The sequence below is a fragment of the Procambarus clarkii genome, chromosome 2, assembly GCF_040958095.1.
Source record: "Procambarus clarkii isolate CNS0578487 chromosome 2, FALCON_Pclarkii_2.0, whole genome shotgun sequence".
NCBI classification, from domain to species: domain Eukaryota; kingdom Metazoa; phylum Arthropoda; class Malacostraca; order Decapoda; family Cambaridae; genus Procambarus; species Procambarus clarkii.
This window is the reverse complement of record NC_091151.1, coordinates 8,928,602-8,945,141: the sequence shown is the minus strand read 5'-3', so window position 1 is coordinate 8,945,141 and position 16,540 is coordinate 8,928,602.

Below are 16,540 nucleotides of genomic sequence, written 5' to 3'. Positions count from 1 at the left end.
AAGGAAGGGGAACCCCAGACAGAGGACCAGGAGGAGGATCCTTCGGGAGAGAACCCAAAGGGACAGAGGAGGGGGCAGTGGGCGCATCAGGGTCCAAGGCCTGGAAACGGTTGAGAGTCTGAGGAAGGCGGGAAGGACGAGGAGAGGAAGAGCGCAACACGCGAGCATAAGAGATATTAGCATAAGGCGGGAGCCGGCGAACCTGGCGCCTCGCCTCAGGAAAAGATAAACGCTCCCGGTGCTTCAAGTTGAGGACGGCTGCCTCAAGCTTGTAATGGACACACGCACGGGAGAAGGTAGGATGGGCCTCACCGCAGTTGAGGCAACGAGCCTGGGGAGAAGCGCACTCCGACTTAGAGTGACCTTCGCCACCACACAAAGGACAGAGAGAGACAGTCCTGGAGCAGCGGAGGGCACCATGCCCAAACCTCCAGCACTTGTTGCAGAGCCGAGGAGAAGGAATGTACTCCTGGACAGAGCACCTGGCACCAGCAAGAATGACAGAGGGTGGAAGGGTCCTACCATCAAAGGTAATCTTCACAACCCGGAGGGGTTGACGGCGACTACCACGAGGGGGACGAGTAAACGTGTCCACCTGGAGAATAGAATGGCCCTGGGCAGCGAGGATATGTCGAATATCGTCGTGGCAGTCGCGTAGGTCCCGAACACCGGTCGCAACATGGGGCGGGAGCAAAATAGTGCCAACACTGGCATTCAACTGAACGTTCTTCGAGACCCGAACGGGGGTCTCGCCAAGGCAGGATAAGGCAGCCAAGCGGGAAGCAGCATCCTGAGAAGGAGCAGCAACGACACGCGTACCGAGACGAGTGGGGTTAAAAGTAATGGAGGCATCCACGGAATCAATGAGATGTCGATGAAGGGAGAAATCGTCAGGAGGCGCAGAATCAAGAGGGAGGAGATCAAAATATTTGGCCCACGAAGCGGGACCAAACAAGGCTTGATAGGTAGCAGAACTGGAAGGAATCGAGCGAGGGCGGCCGTGACGAGAACGGCGGTGAGAACCCCCAGAGAGAGAGAGGGGTTAAAAGGCGCAGTAGTTACAACTAGAGAAGGAGCCACGCCAGGGGACGAGGTAGTCACCACTGGGGGCTTGGGGCTCGACCCAACCACAGAGGAGGGAGGGGAGCCAGGGGAAGGAGTCAGAGAGGCCAAAGGAGGAGCAAGGTCGGGGCCCAATGCAGCGGAGGCTACAGAGCCCGGTCTTCCAATACGGACCGACTCGGGGGCTTGGTCGCCCACCCCACGAGCCTGAAAAGGTAAGCCAGAAGCAGCCGAAACAGGGGTTATCATCTTGACGAAATTACGAATTCACTCACGAATGTGCCCCCACACCCACCATGGAGCCACAATTAGAGGCAGGACACCCAACAAGAAGCTATCGCCGATCTTGTCGGGGCCTCCTAGGGGTGCGTCGTGAGTATACGCCCCACAAACGCCACCTTAAGAAACCGACAGTCCGTCGAGATCGGGTTCAGTGACGAAGTGGGGATTGACAAGAAAAGGTTCCCCTCGCTCTCGACGTCGGGTACTGCAGTTCTACGGGTGCAAGAGTATGCCTCCTCAAGCACCCGGGCGTCAAAGTAGAAGAAGTCCAAGGGAAGAACCAGAACGAGCAAAAGGTCGGCAGGAAACGGCAAGCAGATAGGAGAAGAGGGGGGAGAAAAACGAAACAGAAGGAAAAGGAAAAAGATGCCCAGCAGAATTGGAGAGGACGGCAGCAGGAGCACAAGGCTAGAAAAGGACAGAGGACTGTCCCAAGGAGCATCACACTCCGGCAGCCGCCCACTAAGCCCCCAGACGGCGACAACGAGCTGAGCGGGGAGGGGGGGGCGGGAGCAAAATAGTGCCAACACTGGCATTCAACTGAGCGTTCTTCGAGACCCGAACGGGGGTCTCGCCAAGGCAGGATAAGGCAGCCAAGCGGGAAGCAGCATCCTGAGAAGGAGCAGCAACGACACGCGTACCGAGACGAGTGGGGTTGAAAGTAATGGAGGCATCCACGGAATCAATGAGATGTCGATGAAGGGAGAAATCGTCAGGAGGCGCAGAATCAAGAGGGAGGAGATCAAAATATTTGGCCCACGAAGCGGGACCAAACAAGGCTTGATAGGTAGCAGAACTGGAAGGAATCGAGCGAGGGCGGCCGTGACGAGGACGACGGTGAGAACCCCCAGAGAGAGAGGGGTTAAAAGGTGCAGTAGTTACAACTAGAGAAGGAGCCGCGCCAGGGGACGAGGTAGTCACCACTGGGGGCTTGGGGCTCGACCCAACCACAGAGAAGGGAGGGGAGCCAGGGGAAGGAGTCAGAGAGGCCAAAGGAGGAGCAAGGTCGGGGCCCAATGCAGCGGAGGCTACAGAGCCCGGTCTTCCAATACGGACCGACTCGGGGGCTTGGTCGCCCACCCCACGAGCCTGAGAAGGTAAGCCAGAAGCAGCCGAAACAGGGGTTATCATCTTGACGAAAAGAAGAATTCACTCACGAATGTGCCCCCACACCCACCATGCAGCCACAATTAGAGGCAGGACACCCAACAAGAAGCTATCGCCGATCTTGTCGGGGCCTCCTAGGGGTGCGTCGTGAGTATACGCCCCACAAACGCCACCTTAAGAAATCGACAGTCCGTCGAGATCGGGTTCAGTGACGAAGTGGGGATTGACAATAAAAGGTTCCCCTCGCTCTCGACGTCGGGTACTGCAGTTCTACGGGTGCATGAGTATGCCTCCTCAAGCACCCGGGCGTCAAAATAGAAGAAGTCCATGGAAGAACCAGGACGAGCAAAAGGTCGGCAGGAAACGGCAAGCAGATAGGAGAAGAGGGGGGAGAAAAACGAAACAGAAGGAAAAGGAAAAGGTGCCCAGCAGAATTGGAGAGGACGGCAGCAGGAGCACAAGGCTAGAAAAGGACAGAGGACTGTCCTAAGGAGCATCACACTCCGGCAGCCGCCCACGAAGCCCCCACACGGCGACAACGAGCTGAGCGGGGAGGGGGATCCATGTTAGAAGCTTACCTGTCACCCTGTGTGTGTGTGTGTGTGTGTGTCTGAAAAAGTTGAATGATTGACAGTTGAGTGGCAGGCGGAATGAGACAGAGCTCAACCTCTGCGAGAACAACTAGGTGAATACAGCTCCAGTGTTGCTGGTGTATCTTATACAGCTCCAGTGTTTCTGCTGTATCTCACAGCTAAAAAATTTCCTGATGTATCCTATACAGCAACAGTGTTTCTGGTGTATACTGTAGAGTACAGTGCTCTTGGTGTATACTGTAGAGTACAGTGCTCTTGGTGTATACTGTAGAGTACAGTGCTCTTGGTGTATCCTATACATTTTCAGTGTTTTGGAGTTTCCTATACAGCTGTGTTCCAGGTGTATCATATACAGTACCAGTGTTGCTGGTGTATACTGTAGAGTACAGTGCTCTTGTGTATCCTATACATTTTCAGTGTTTTGGAGTATCCTATACAGCTCCTGTGTCCCAGGTGTAGACGATGAGTCACAATAACCTGGCTGAAGTTATGTAGACTAAACCACACACTATAAGATGAGGAGACGACGACGTGTCGGTCCGTCCTGGACCACTATCAAGTTGATTGTGATGGGTGAGCGAGATTGAGCGATTGATGAAGATTAAGTCACCCAAGAGGTGGCACGGGCATGAATAGCCCGTAGGTGGTAGATATATTTTAGTGAATGTAAACCGCTCAGGTTGCATTTAATCGTCCGGGTGCTATCGCTGGGGAGGATGCTGCTGGACAGTGTTTATGAGGGTGTCCAGCTGCTGGACACCTTTTTAGAACAGAAGAGTGGCAGTGTTGATGGCTGCAGGGTGGTTACTGCAAGATTCAAGGACTCTTTAAAGTTCTTCTAAGGTCGTTGGTTGCTTCACATTCCAGGAGATTGTGAAGTTGTGGCTTTCCTGCGATTGTTTGGCAGAAGATGCATTCCCAATTTCTCATAAGAGAAAGGCCTACTCATTAAGAGTAGGCTTATGTTAGGTCACGTTTGTTAGAAATGTTGGAGCATTTGAGTATGTACTGTGAGAGGGTAGAGTTAACAGCGCTCTTGCAACAACAACAGCAACAGTTTTGGCTTTGTTGCTGTTGACTGTTCCCTTTCACAGTACATACTCAAATGCTCTAACCATTCTAACAAAACCAACCTAACATAAACCTACCCCACCCCCCTTTTTCTCTTTCTTTCTCATTTTGTTCTTTCATTCCCATTATTTTACATTCACATTCTTAAACAATATCATGTGCGTTGCGTGATCAGAATGATTAAGCTCACTGCGTAGCAGATTTCTGGTGTTTGTCGGATATATGTCTATTGTGTTGATGAGTAAATAATTGATACCATTGACCTTCTTACACTATTATTACACCTCCCACGCTCCCATCATGTTACGGCCACTATGGGTCGCAACCGGGTTCTTTGCTGGAGGCACCAAAGTACTAGTATCTGACCCCAAGTCGGTAGTGGCTTTCAAGGAGTGAGCTTGGTAATGCAAGTAAAATAACACGAGGGGGGTTAAAAGGAATACGACACCATCCTTTATCAATATATTCACATATCACTTTCCACATCACCTTAAATAGAATCATAAACAAAATATTACTACACTGATATATACACATGTGTCACTCTCCTAGGACACTAAGCACTCCTTGATGCTCATGTAATGCAGCCTTGTCAACGTCCGTGTTTCCTCAACACACAGTACCGTCCTCAACCAGTACTGGGAAACACCAACGAGTCTACCCTGGACACGGGCCAACCTGTCTACAGTCTCACTAGGTGCTCCTTGTGAACGCCCACGATCACTCTCCAGCCTGGTGCTGGCAGAGAACATCAGCCTCGCGCTGCTGGGCCTCTACACTAACAAATACAAGGGTAGCGAACCCCTGGCAGGAGCTTCTTGCAACTAGCTAGTTACACTCCTCCGTAGCACCTTACTGTCAATCATCTCTTCCTCTAGCCAGTCCCGGGATACCCCGAATTCTGTCACTGCCACTTCACAGGCAGACATCAGATACTACTCAGTTCCTCTTCAGTGGCGGCTCACTGCTCACATAACAGAATGGAGTAGAGATATAGGCTGCCCTGGGTAGACTGACTGTCATCGTACCACAGCAGCCCTACGTCGACTCTGTGGATACAGACACGTCATCAGTACACTGGCCGGTACTTGGGACACTAGGAAATACCACTTACGGACTCTGACATTGACATACACCTCCTCTCACGATAGAGGGCGCTGATTTTCTAGGCGCCACCTCACCAGAGGTCAGCAACAGCGACCCATCGAGCTGACCAGGGGCCAGATTCACGAAAGCACTTACGAAGCTGTACAGCTTCTTTTAATCTTTGGCGGCTTTGTTTCCAATTATTAAACAGTTAATGAGCTCCGAATCACCAGGAGGCTGTTTATAAGAATAACAACAGTTGAATGGGAAGTTTTCATGCTTGTAAACTGTTTAATAAATGTAACCAAAGCCGTCAAAGATTGAGGAAAGATGTACACGTTCGTAAGTACTTGCGTAAGTGTTTTCGTGAATCTGGCCCCAGGGCAGAAATCTAGCGTCTCTTGCAGGTATCATACTGCCATCACCAGACGGCGTCGTCCATTTTGTGGGGGTTTCGGGAGCGGACTCACAGATGGCACTGACGTCACTGCTCCATGCTCCGACGATGGAGTCGGGTTCGTAACACATCACAATTGACTTGATAATTATACATTAATTATTATACAGTTATAATATATTTATACATAATAATTATATTATAATTAATAATTAATATATAATAATTATATTAATAATTATCAAGTAATTATATACTTGATAACTAAACAACCGAAACGTCGTTGTCTCCTTATCTTCTGGTGTGTGCTTTAGTCTTCCTGGTGTACCTATACAGCTAAAGTGTTCCGGGAGTCCACTATAAGGCTCTCAGTGTTCCAGGAGTCCACTATAAGGCTCTCAGTGTTCCAGGAGTCCACTATAAGGCTCTCAGTGTTCCAGGAGTCCACTATAAGGCTCTTAGTGTTCCAGGAGTCCACTATAAGGCTCTCAGTGTTCCAGGAGTCCACTATAAGGCTCTCAGTGTTCCAGGAGTTCACTATAAGGCTCTCAGTGTTCCAGGAGTCCACTATAAGGCTCTCAGTGTTCCAGGAGTCCACTATAAGGCTCTCAGTGTTCCAGGAGTAAGCTGGAAAACTGGAGTGTAGCAGGAACGTCTGACAGTCAATAATGTGAAGTGTACTTTAATATATACTATACAGTTCATAAGCCAATTAAAAGTAACATAATGAATAAGCACATTCATGAAAGAAAACCATGCCTACATACTGTTAAAACGTGTATACTGGTAAGACCATATATCTTGCATGAACAAACATACTAGTAAAACCATTCATCTATATAAACATATTGATAAAATCATACATCTTGTATAAAGATGCATGCCGGTACGACTATACATCTTGTATAAAGATGCATGCCGGTACGACTATACATCTTGTATAAACATACATATTTCTAAATCAAACATTTATTTATTTATTTATTTATTTATTTGTATGTGCTGAATACAAGAAGGTACATTGGGTTTATGAGAGTACAGAGCATTGATGTTTTTACATTCTTGTAAAGCCAATAACACGCATAGTGTTTCGGGCACAGTTTATCTTTTCCAATTACATGAATAATTAAATTGCTTCTCTTTTCATTCAAACAGAATAAATGGGTTTGTTAAATTTTGTGTGCGTTGCATGAGCAAATTTCTTAAGCTCACGACGTAAAACATTTTTGGCGGTTGTCAGATATGTGTCTTTGGTGGTGATGAGTAAGTAATGATACCATTGACCACTCGATGAACGCTTCATGACATATCGATGACAGTTGAGACGTGCAGTTGGTGGTGGGCGCAGTGGGGAGCCGGCCAGCACTCTTCATCCCACTGTTGGAGGAGCAACACTCTAACCCCTTCTTTGTCAGCCACTGTTGGATGAGTGTCTCAGCCTCTGTCGTCAACCACAGCATGTAATACGACACCGTTACATCCGTCAGCCACAACGCTCTCAACAAGCCCAGTCTTCACTATTAAGGTAAGAATACAATAGTTACGATAACCTCTGGTGTCACATGCAGGCATTCCAATGGAGTTTTGTTGGCTGTTATTTTGCATTATGTAACTTCTTACACATATTGTTAAGAAGGAGCTCCGTCATTAACATAATCAGACACAGGTACGGCCAGTTAATGAAGAACAGCGCCTAGTAGCCACGAGCAAGGGGACTATGTGTCAATATTCAACAATATTGTCACTGGCACACAACACGCAGAGCGCTGATATTGTAATGGTCTGTGGTGATATGGTCCACACGAAGATCTTAGTAAAGGGTCATTGGGTCTCGCTAGTATAGTTGGTTTCGTTCTCGGCTCACAATCGAGAATTCCGGGTTCGAGTCGCGGGGAAGGTAGAAATGGTTGGGCGTGTTTTCTATCAACTAATGTACCTTTTCACCTAGCATTAAATAGGTCACGCAGGAGTTAGTCAGCTTGTTGTAGGGTTGCAGCCTATGGGGGCACTAATTCGACCCTCTTGGGAAGACTTCGATATAAACCTAACATGTACAGTATGTATATAGTGGCTGTCTGTCCCCCGACACAATGAATTTTAAATTAATTTAAGTGGAGGAAGGATTAACATTATGCTGGAGGACGGAGTATAGGAAAGGTTGAAGGGATGTGGATAAAAGGCAACTGTCCATGATAAATAATATTCAAATGTATGTAATGGTAATGTTTCCTCACAGATATAATAACCTAGGATAAAAACCCACACCAATGTATTTCTGAACTTTATGAAAAAATTTACACCAGGTCTTGTTGACCTTGAGTGCTTTATCAGGGTCTGAGTACGTGGTTAGGATCAGACTTACATCTCTGTGACTGTTGCCCAGGATCCAGTCCTCTTACCCTTCTTGACCTCCTGATCAGGTCACCTCTACTCCCAACTGCTGATGTTCCCGCGGGAAACATTTCCTTCCATGGAATTATGGTCAGTGGTCCTGTCTGTCATATTAATATTCTGAGAACTGGAGTTGTTATTAAATAACGTGTCCGCCTGGATGCTCTCCCTCATAACACTCTACATACCCAAAGAAAAGCGGGTATCGGGACTACTTACATTCATCCATTTATTCACATCTAAGTCATCGGCAATAAAATGATTTTAAGTGAATTAATATTTGATTTGAATAAACGGATGAATGTAAGTAGTCCATTTAATTATAAATTCAAATGGGTACGTTAGACGTTGCTTAGAAAAATATTTTAGTAATAATTAATAATTCATTGTGTCGGGGGGACGGGTAGCCAGGTAATACATCAGTATATGTTAGGCTTATAGACCTCCCCCCCCCCCTCAGGGTCGAATTATTGATTCTCTTCACCCGCTCCCCCCAGTAAGCATCCCCACAGCATGTTGACTAACCCCTGGGTACCTATTTACTGCTAGGTGGATAGGAGAATTAGGTGATAGGAAATGTGTCAACCATTTCTGTCCTGCCCGCGATTCAAAACCGGAATTCTCGATTATGATTTGAGTACAAACCTGACTGCACAATTGGGACTATTTTATGTATTCAAACAATGCACAGTAGTGGCTATAAAATTAAATACAAACTAGTTTATTCCAGCGAAGCAAAATAAATTAATATTTTTTTTATTAACAAGTTTAAGTATACACAGCAATGTGCTGCTTCACCTATAAAAATGAAAGATTGATTACACAGTGTAGATCAAAATCTAGCTATAAGTTCATATAATATACCCCATCTCACAGGATGGTTTGTCATACAAGGTATCAGGAGAGAAATACCTACCTCGATACATAAAATAAATTAAATGTGACTAAATAATAATTTATGATTTTCAAAAGAGCCAAGCACAGAATCATGGAATTATTATATTATTATTATTATTTTTCCAGTTTCTATAAGGTTCCTCTCAAACAATGTTATTTTTTTTTTAACAAGCTTGGGTATACACAGCAATGTGTTGCTGCCCTGTTCGGTATGAAAGACCACAGTGTAGATAAAAAGCCAGCTACAAGCTCATCCAACATCCCACCTCACAAGACGACCAGTCATACATGAAATTAGGAATGAACATAACATGTAAGGCTGATCTATTAGCCCCCACTGGCAAAATCTGAGTACAGAACAAAAATATCTTCCAATATTCGTGAGTGTTTGAAGTAATTACAGAGCACAAAGTACCTCATACCATTTGGTCTGAAATCACTGATAACAGGGCGGCAATCACAGATGTAGGGTTGGAGAGTATGTCGTAGCTCTTGTTCACATAGTTTACAATTGGAATGTTTACCATTGGGAGATTCATTACCTGCAGTCACCTGCCATAAATATCGAAATCCCAGCCCAATACGCACAGAAATCACAATAGCGTCATGCATCAAATGAACAAATCCACAAGGGTCGTGACGAGGGTTCGAACCTATAAAGTAAGGACGAAGAGGTAGAACGGCTTATTGACAGGGCTCGGGTGCATGGGGGAATTGTGTAAAATCCTGGTTTGTCTCTCGGAGAGACTGCAGGATCCAAGTAAGGCCAGTAGAACTTCTGGTTGCAATTCTTTAAACCATGTCGTAGCTCAGTCAATTAAGGCAGCATCTGGGATCCTCTCGGACGTAGGTTCGAACTCTCGTCACGGCCTTTGTGGATTTGTTCATCCCAGCCCAATTCTGGCAATTACAATGTTATTCTGTTCAGTGGATGTTTAATGCTCCCTGTACATATAATTTTCGGTTTTAAACATGTTACAGCTCCTTATACTCGTGCTTTCTGGCTTTTGTGTGTCAGTTACTTCTCTTCTGCTATCCCTAATTTCCTACCAGGTACCTATTTACTGCTAGGTGAACATGCCCATCACGGTGAAAGAAACTTTCCCCATTTGTTTCCGCCTCCACCGATGATCAAACCCGAAACCTCAGGAATACAAATCCGAAGCGCTGTCCACTCAGCTGTCAGGTCCCTTAACTGCAGACTTGACAATTATTGCAAAACTAATACAATATAATATAGTGATAATTGGGAATAGTTCAATAGTCAGAACGTAATATGTATAGTTGAAGTGGTTCACTTATCTATATCTTGGGTTACTACGTTGGATTCGTCGTTATAACATGTTATTGATTGGTTTATCAGGCATTCTAGAGTTTTTATTATGAAGCATTCTAGTGATAGTGTAATATCAATAACTAAAGATAACATAAGAATAAGTGAATAATAGAACAGTGCAGCAAGCTTGTTGCCCCATACTAGTCCAGTTTCACTTAAATCTACCCAATCTCACATTGTACCTACAAGTCTTCGAACTTGTTCAATATTTTGCCCCAATAATGTTAGTTGGATGCTCATTCCTCTCATCAATAAAAAAATCCAAGCTGGTATTCTACATTTCTTCCAAAGCAAACTTTCACCAGATTGTTGCTGGTTTGGAACTGCTTCGAAAGTTCCAGACCAGCAACTTGTATATTCACTTAACCTAACTTAAAAACTTCGATCATAACCCTCTTCAGCAAGTTCAAATTAAGAGTCATTACTCTCTCGTCATACCAATGGTCCCATATTTTCAAGTTTAAGCCGTGTCATCAATAACTAGATATATTCTTAAAGAGAGTTAATATTTACTCTGTAGTACAACGACCAGAGCTGCAAAACATAGTCCAAGTAGGGGCTCAATAGTGTTAGATATTGCTCAAGAATGATGTTCGTGTTTCTCCCGGTGAGACTTCTCATAATTCCCAGCTCCCTGGCAGCTTTATCCTGCGTAGTAATGTAGTTCTATCTCGACCTCAGGTCGCTGCTTACCATCACATCTATTCCACTCTAACAATTTAAGAACAGAGAATAAAAGAAAGTGCAGAAAGATTATTGGCCCACACGAGGCAGCTCCTGCTTACAACGGAAACTCATAAATGCTGGAAGACGATCTAGATTGTGTAAGGAAGGGGGGGGGGGGGCGGAGTTAGTTAATTAGGGAATATCTTAACTTACTCACCAAACTCGGAGGTAAAAAGTAATACTGCTGTCACTCTTGCCGAACAGCTACAAGAGACCAGGGATCAAAACTGAACACTTTCAATTTTGTGAGGCTCCGGACGTCTTGTCTCCACCAATCCTCTTCAGCAGTAAAAAACTTAAACCAGTACTCCCTAATGGCTCCTCTCAGATGCGTACAACTCCACAAAATGTCACCTGGCAATGCCTCACATCTTATGAGAATGGCCTACGTTGAATATGGGGAACTTATATCAGCAGGAATATGTCATAATAAACCACATCTGCTGCTGAACTTCTGAACTTGTCTCTCAGTTGCATTACTTCCAAGCGACCTCCAACTCTCAGTTTACCATTCTCTAAATAATTTTTTCTAACGTTCGGAAACTAGCCAGTAATATTAAATGTCTTCTTCAAGAGTCTTCAGATCCATAGAGGCAAGAAGAATATCATCTTAATCCAACCCATTCTCCTGTTTAGATTAAATGTTGTGTTTTAAATGTTGTGATATAACGTTTTGGAGCAAAGTTTTCTTTGAGAGAGAGAGAGAGAGAGAGAGAGAGAGAGAGAGAGAGAGAGAGAGAGAGAGAGAGAGAGAGAGAGAGAGAGGAAGAAAGAGAAAGGGAGAAAAGAGAGAGAGAATAGAAGAGAAGCAGAATTGCAGAAACAAAGAGGTAGAGACAGTGAGGCAGAGAAAGGGAGAAAAGAAAGAGAGAGAGAGAATAGAAGAGAAGCAGAATTGCAGAAACAGAAAGGCAGAGACAGTGAGGCAGAGACAGAGAGGCAATTCCTAGAGACAGAGAGACAGTATTTCTGTCTATCATACCATTATCACACATCGAAACAATTTGATGTGGTACACTACTTATTTCCATATTTACATAGTTATCAATAAGTTGACACTCTAATACATAACGTTCTTTCAAGTTCAAGTATGTTTATTGAGACAAGTAAAAAAAAATACATCTCAAAGGGTAGCTTAGGCTATTTCTACCCTCCCCCCTATTTCTATTTCAAGTCCCTCAAGGGGCGCACAAATTCAGCGAGTACAAATACACAAATCACAATACAAGACATTTTGCATTTAACATTTCAGGTTAATATAGTACTCTCTAAAAGTATAATAGTGTACATCCACCGCACTAGTTTTTAACCCAGTAACGTTCCAAGATAATAGCCTCACTCTACTTTCATCCATGATTAATAATAAAACTATCTTTGCCCTGTCCGTCACATTCCATGAGATACAAGAGCATTCTCTCCCAACAATGTAACATTTTTGCTTTCTCCTCACTGGCACAACATCTACTAACATCAAAGGTAATATTATTCATATCTATATATTTTGTAATTCTGTATACCGTTTTATTTCAACCTATGTTTTAACATTTGTCACTACAGAAGGTTGAACACCAAGTTCATTTTCCTGACTATACTCTATCATCAATTCGTCATGTTCTTCCTTACTTTCTCCTACGCACGTTTCACTTTCCATTTCACATCCTGTTTCACTTTCCATTTCACGTCCTGTTTCACTTTTCATTTCACATCATGTTTCACTTTCCATTTCACGTCCTGTTTCACCACCATCTTCACCCCATCTACCCTCCATAGCTAATTTTTCTAATGCCTCAATCCTCTTGTCTAGTATTTTTAGATATTCCAATATTTGAGTACCAATCTCCAAGTTCACTATATTGTCCTGAACCTTGTCTCCACAAGGTTTGATTTTTTCCAGCTGCATTTCCTACTTTCCCTAGGCTCGTCTTAATTGTCTCCGTTCCTTTCTCCCACACATTGTTCAAAGGGGTTGTCATTGGCTTCCAGCTGTTTCCTCCATGTTCCTGCTGCATAATCTTTTCTTCCTTCGAGGATACATCTATCCTTATTGTAGGACCCGCCCTGGAGTCTTTCAGATGAGGCTTCATGCGGCATAGATAGGAACCAGCATTGTGGCCTCGACAATTGCAACAGGATGGGACGATTTTTTCACCGTTTCTAATCTTGACTAAACACTCGAGAGTCGTGTTTCTTATCACAGTACCGACACCTGGGGTCAAACTGGCATTTCCAAGTCATATGTCCCCAACGAGAACACTTCATGCATAGTACGGGCTCCTCAATATATTTTGCAACTTTCCTGTAGCCTAATCCTTGCATAAAAATTGTTTCCGGAGCCTCACTCTTTACCAAGGCAACAACCTGGCTTTGTTTGTCACCACGAACACTGTTCCTCTTTGCCCAAACAACACTATCATTGTTAAGAAGAAGATTATCTGAATCCAAATAAGTTGGATACTTAAAAACTATGATTTTGGTGTGCATCATACCTTCTTCAGGAGTAACTATCCCAATATTCTCAAACCCATACGTTGTTAAGTGTTCCACGGCCTCTTCTGTCCCAATTGTTATCTAGGGCCGGTGAGTACCCTCCTCAAATAGTCGTTCATATTAAAAAAAATCCTTAGCCAAACGAACCATCCACTCGAACTTTTGATGAAAGCTCAGTTGGCACGCTGTAGGGAATAACAGCTCTTCCTTCTATTAGTCTGTATCTCTTGCGTCCTGCTCAGTAAGGTTTCATTTTTTGATCTCTTTGTGATTTCGTCTTTACTGTCACTGTCTCGCTGTCTGTGAATATTTCGCCATTTATATATGTTCATTACTGCTTGATACGGCCTGGTATCATCTTGTCTGTCATCCTCACTCTCATATTCTTGAGGCCCAGCAGTGCAGGATCGTCTATTACTTAGGCAGACCGCCTCAGCCATTTCCTCAACACACAAAGGCACTGTATCACTGCAACAGTCGAGAAAAAATTCACAATGTCCAGCTGCAGCAGCCACGTGTAAACACGAAGATGCGGAGCAACACGTCCACCTCTCATCATTCTCGCCCATTCTATCTCTCTCTCTCTCTCTCTCTCTCTCTCTTTTTAACTTTGTTATTTACATTATTTAATGCGTTTGGGTTGGGGTTTGAATAGATGAAGCTAGTATCGTCAGCACTTATCTTTACACTTACTGGAAATATCTAAGTATCAACTGAAGTATCTTCACACTTGAGTTAAACTATAGTAGATATTTTCTGTACCATTCCACAACACTTTGGTGCCCCATCAGTTCTGAAATAAAACTTTCCCTATGCGCTTTAGGCGTTTCGCGCGCCTATGCGGTAAGACCGAAAAGTGTATACTCTTTTGACTGTCCTGACACTAATTGTAGGCGTACGTATTTAAATTTAGTATCACTGTGTTCGCAATAGAATTGTCTATAAGAACATACCTATAAATGTTGCCAAAGCATAAGGCATATCAACACCAAATAAAAACCTATTCAGATCACTTGCCGAGAGCGCCAAACAGCAACAAAATGTTTCCACTCTTTTAATAGTTGTGAAGCCTACAGTTGTGCTACAACGTTAATTTTGGTATCACTGAAATCGCAATAAAATTCTCTACACGGACATATGCATATAAATATAGATTCAATGTCGTAGCCCACCCAAAACAGTGTGGGAAGTGGCCGAAGTGTTACCTGCGGCGGCATATCGGCGAAACTCACTTTGAAAAGTGTATATTCAATTCACTGTCCTGACATTATTTTTCGATGTATGTATTTCATTTTTGTTCCAATGTGTTCGCAATAGAATGTTCTATAAGAACATAAATACTAAAGGTCACATAAGGATGCGTTCGACCGGTAACATATATAAAAACTACGTCGATTATACTCGTGCTGTCAATAATACAATTGTTTTACCACGATGATTCACTGCCACGCCGATCTCTTTAATAAGCTGCTCGGCTATTACAGAAAACGTAAATTTTATGGCAAACATTTGTAAACTATCCCCAAGTTGATCGGATAATAAATGGAATTTATAAAAATATTTTTTTCTCCTGACTCCATGAGTAGTCAATGTCGCGTAACCGTAAGAAAAATAGTTGACCGGAATCGCGACCAATGCATGAAAGCTTAAGTTTCGGATGCCAACGAAGATAGAATTCACATGAAAATGGATTATGTTACCATCAGTAATAATGTTGTGTTTTCTATGTCTAGCTTCAGACACGGGCATGTTACAATTGTGTCTTAGAGAGTTAAGCGTAATTAAGGGTGATAGAAAATCACTTACAATCAATGCATCAAGTTTGAAGACTTGTACACATTTTAGTGTAAGAAAGAAGGCAAATAGTTCCGACTGATAGGTAGAGGCAACTTCACTTGCACCTGCACCCGTGTGGCGGTGTAGGAAACCATCAGTGTATATGATTTGAGAGAGAGAGAGAATGATCTGTGGACAGAGCATCAATATGGCATAAAGTATTGGGCTTTGCCTCAAGACGAAGCATAATAAAGAGCCTGAATATCAGGAGGAAAAAATCACATTAAAAATTTGTCCACATGATACATATATAATCACGATTTAAACATTGCAGTTGTATTAATTGAATATATATCATTAGGAAGTTTTGTTGATCTGGATAAGTTGTCAGCTTATATGAACTAATAGCTAGTGTGGCTTGTATACTGGGTACATCCGGTCTCTTACCCTTGACCGCGGCGGTAACTTTATGGTCAGGAAAGCCACAAATATTTACAGTGGGGCTCGGTCAATCAATATGATTCCTTTGATATCACTCAACTTATGTATTCTGCTCTCGTATTGACAATTTGAATGATATCAAGAACATTTTGAACACTGTTGTTCATGACTTGTCCAGTGGGTCGAGACTGGTCTCATTAGCACCTCAGATTGGTGGAAAGAAATCCTTGCTGTAAGAATGTTTGTTCTCAAAGCAAACTAGGGTAACTAAAATACTGATTTCCTAAATAAATACTTTAATTACAAATATTTGAAAATATATAGTATGTTTCCAAAATTCTGATGATATAAAACATATTGTGCTTTATAATTATGTTGTTAATAGTGAACCTATCCTGCATCATAATTAACATATATATCTACTTCTGTTTTGTGTATTAAAATAACTACATTTTTATGTTAATTTCTTTCTGTAAATGATGATGATAAACAAATTGTCTCTAAGTAAAAATCCTATTTATGGAGATAATAGAAGTTGAAGTTATCGACAAATAATATGGTAGTTATAATTTATGAATAGTCTTGTGTATTTTAATAAACACTGCTTAGCATTCGTAGTCGAATATGTAAATGTTGTAGGTCAATATGTATTGAAATGAAGTCAAGAAAAATAACTCCAAAAAACTTAATATAGGGATGAGGATATGAAATAGTAAGGGCAATGAGTATACTTTATATAAGTTGTGAGGTCCAAATCTGGTCCCCAGTCATCAATTTAACCTAAAGAGACAAAGAAAATAGGTCTTAATATTTAAAAGTAACTCGGCCCCAAAAAATTAAAAGTCACACGTTCTGATACCTGTTGATGATTTACATGGTGACCAATTG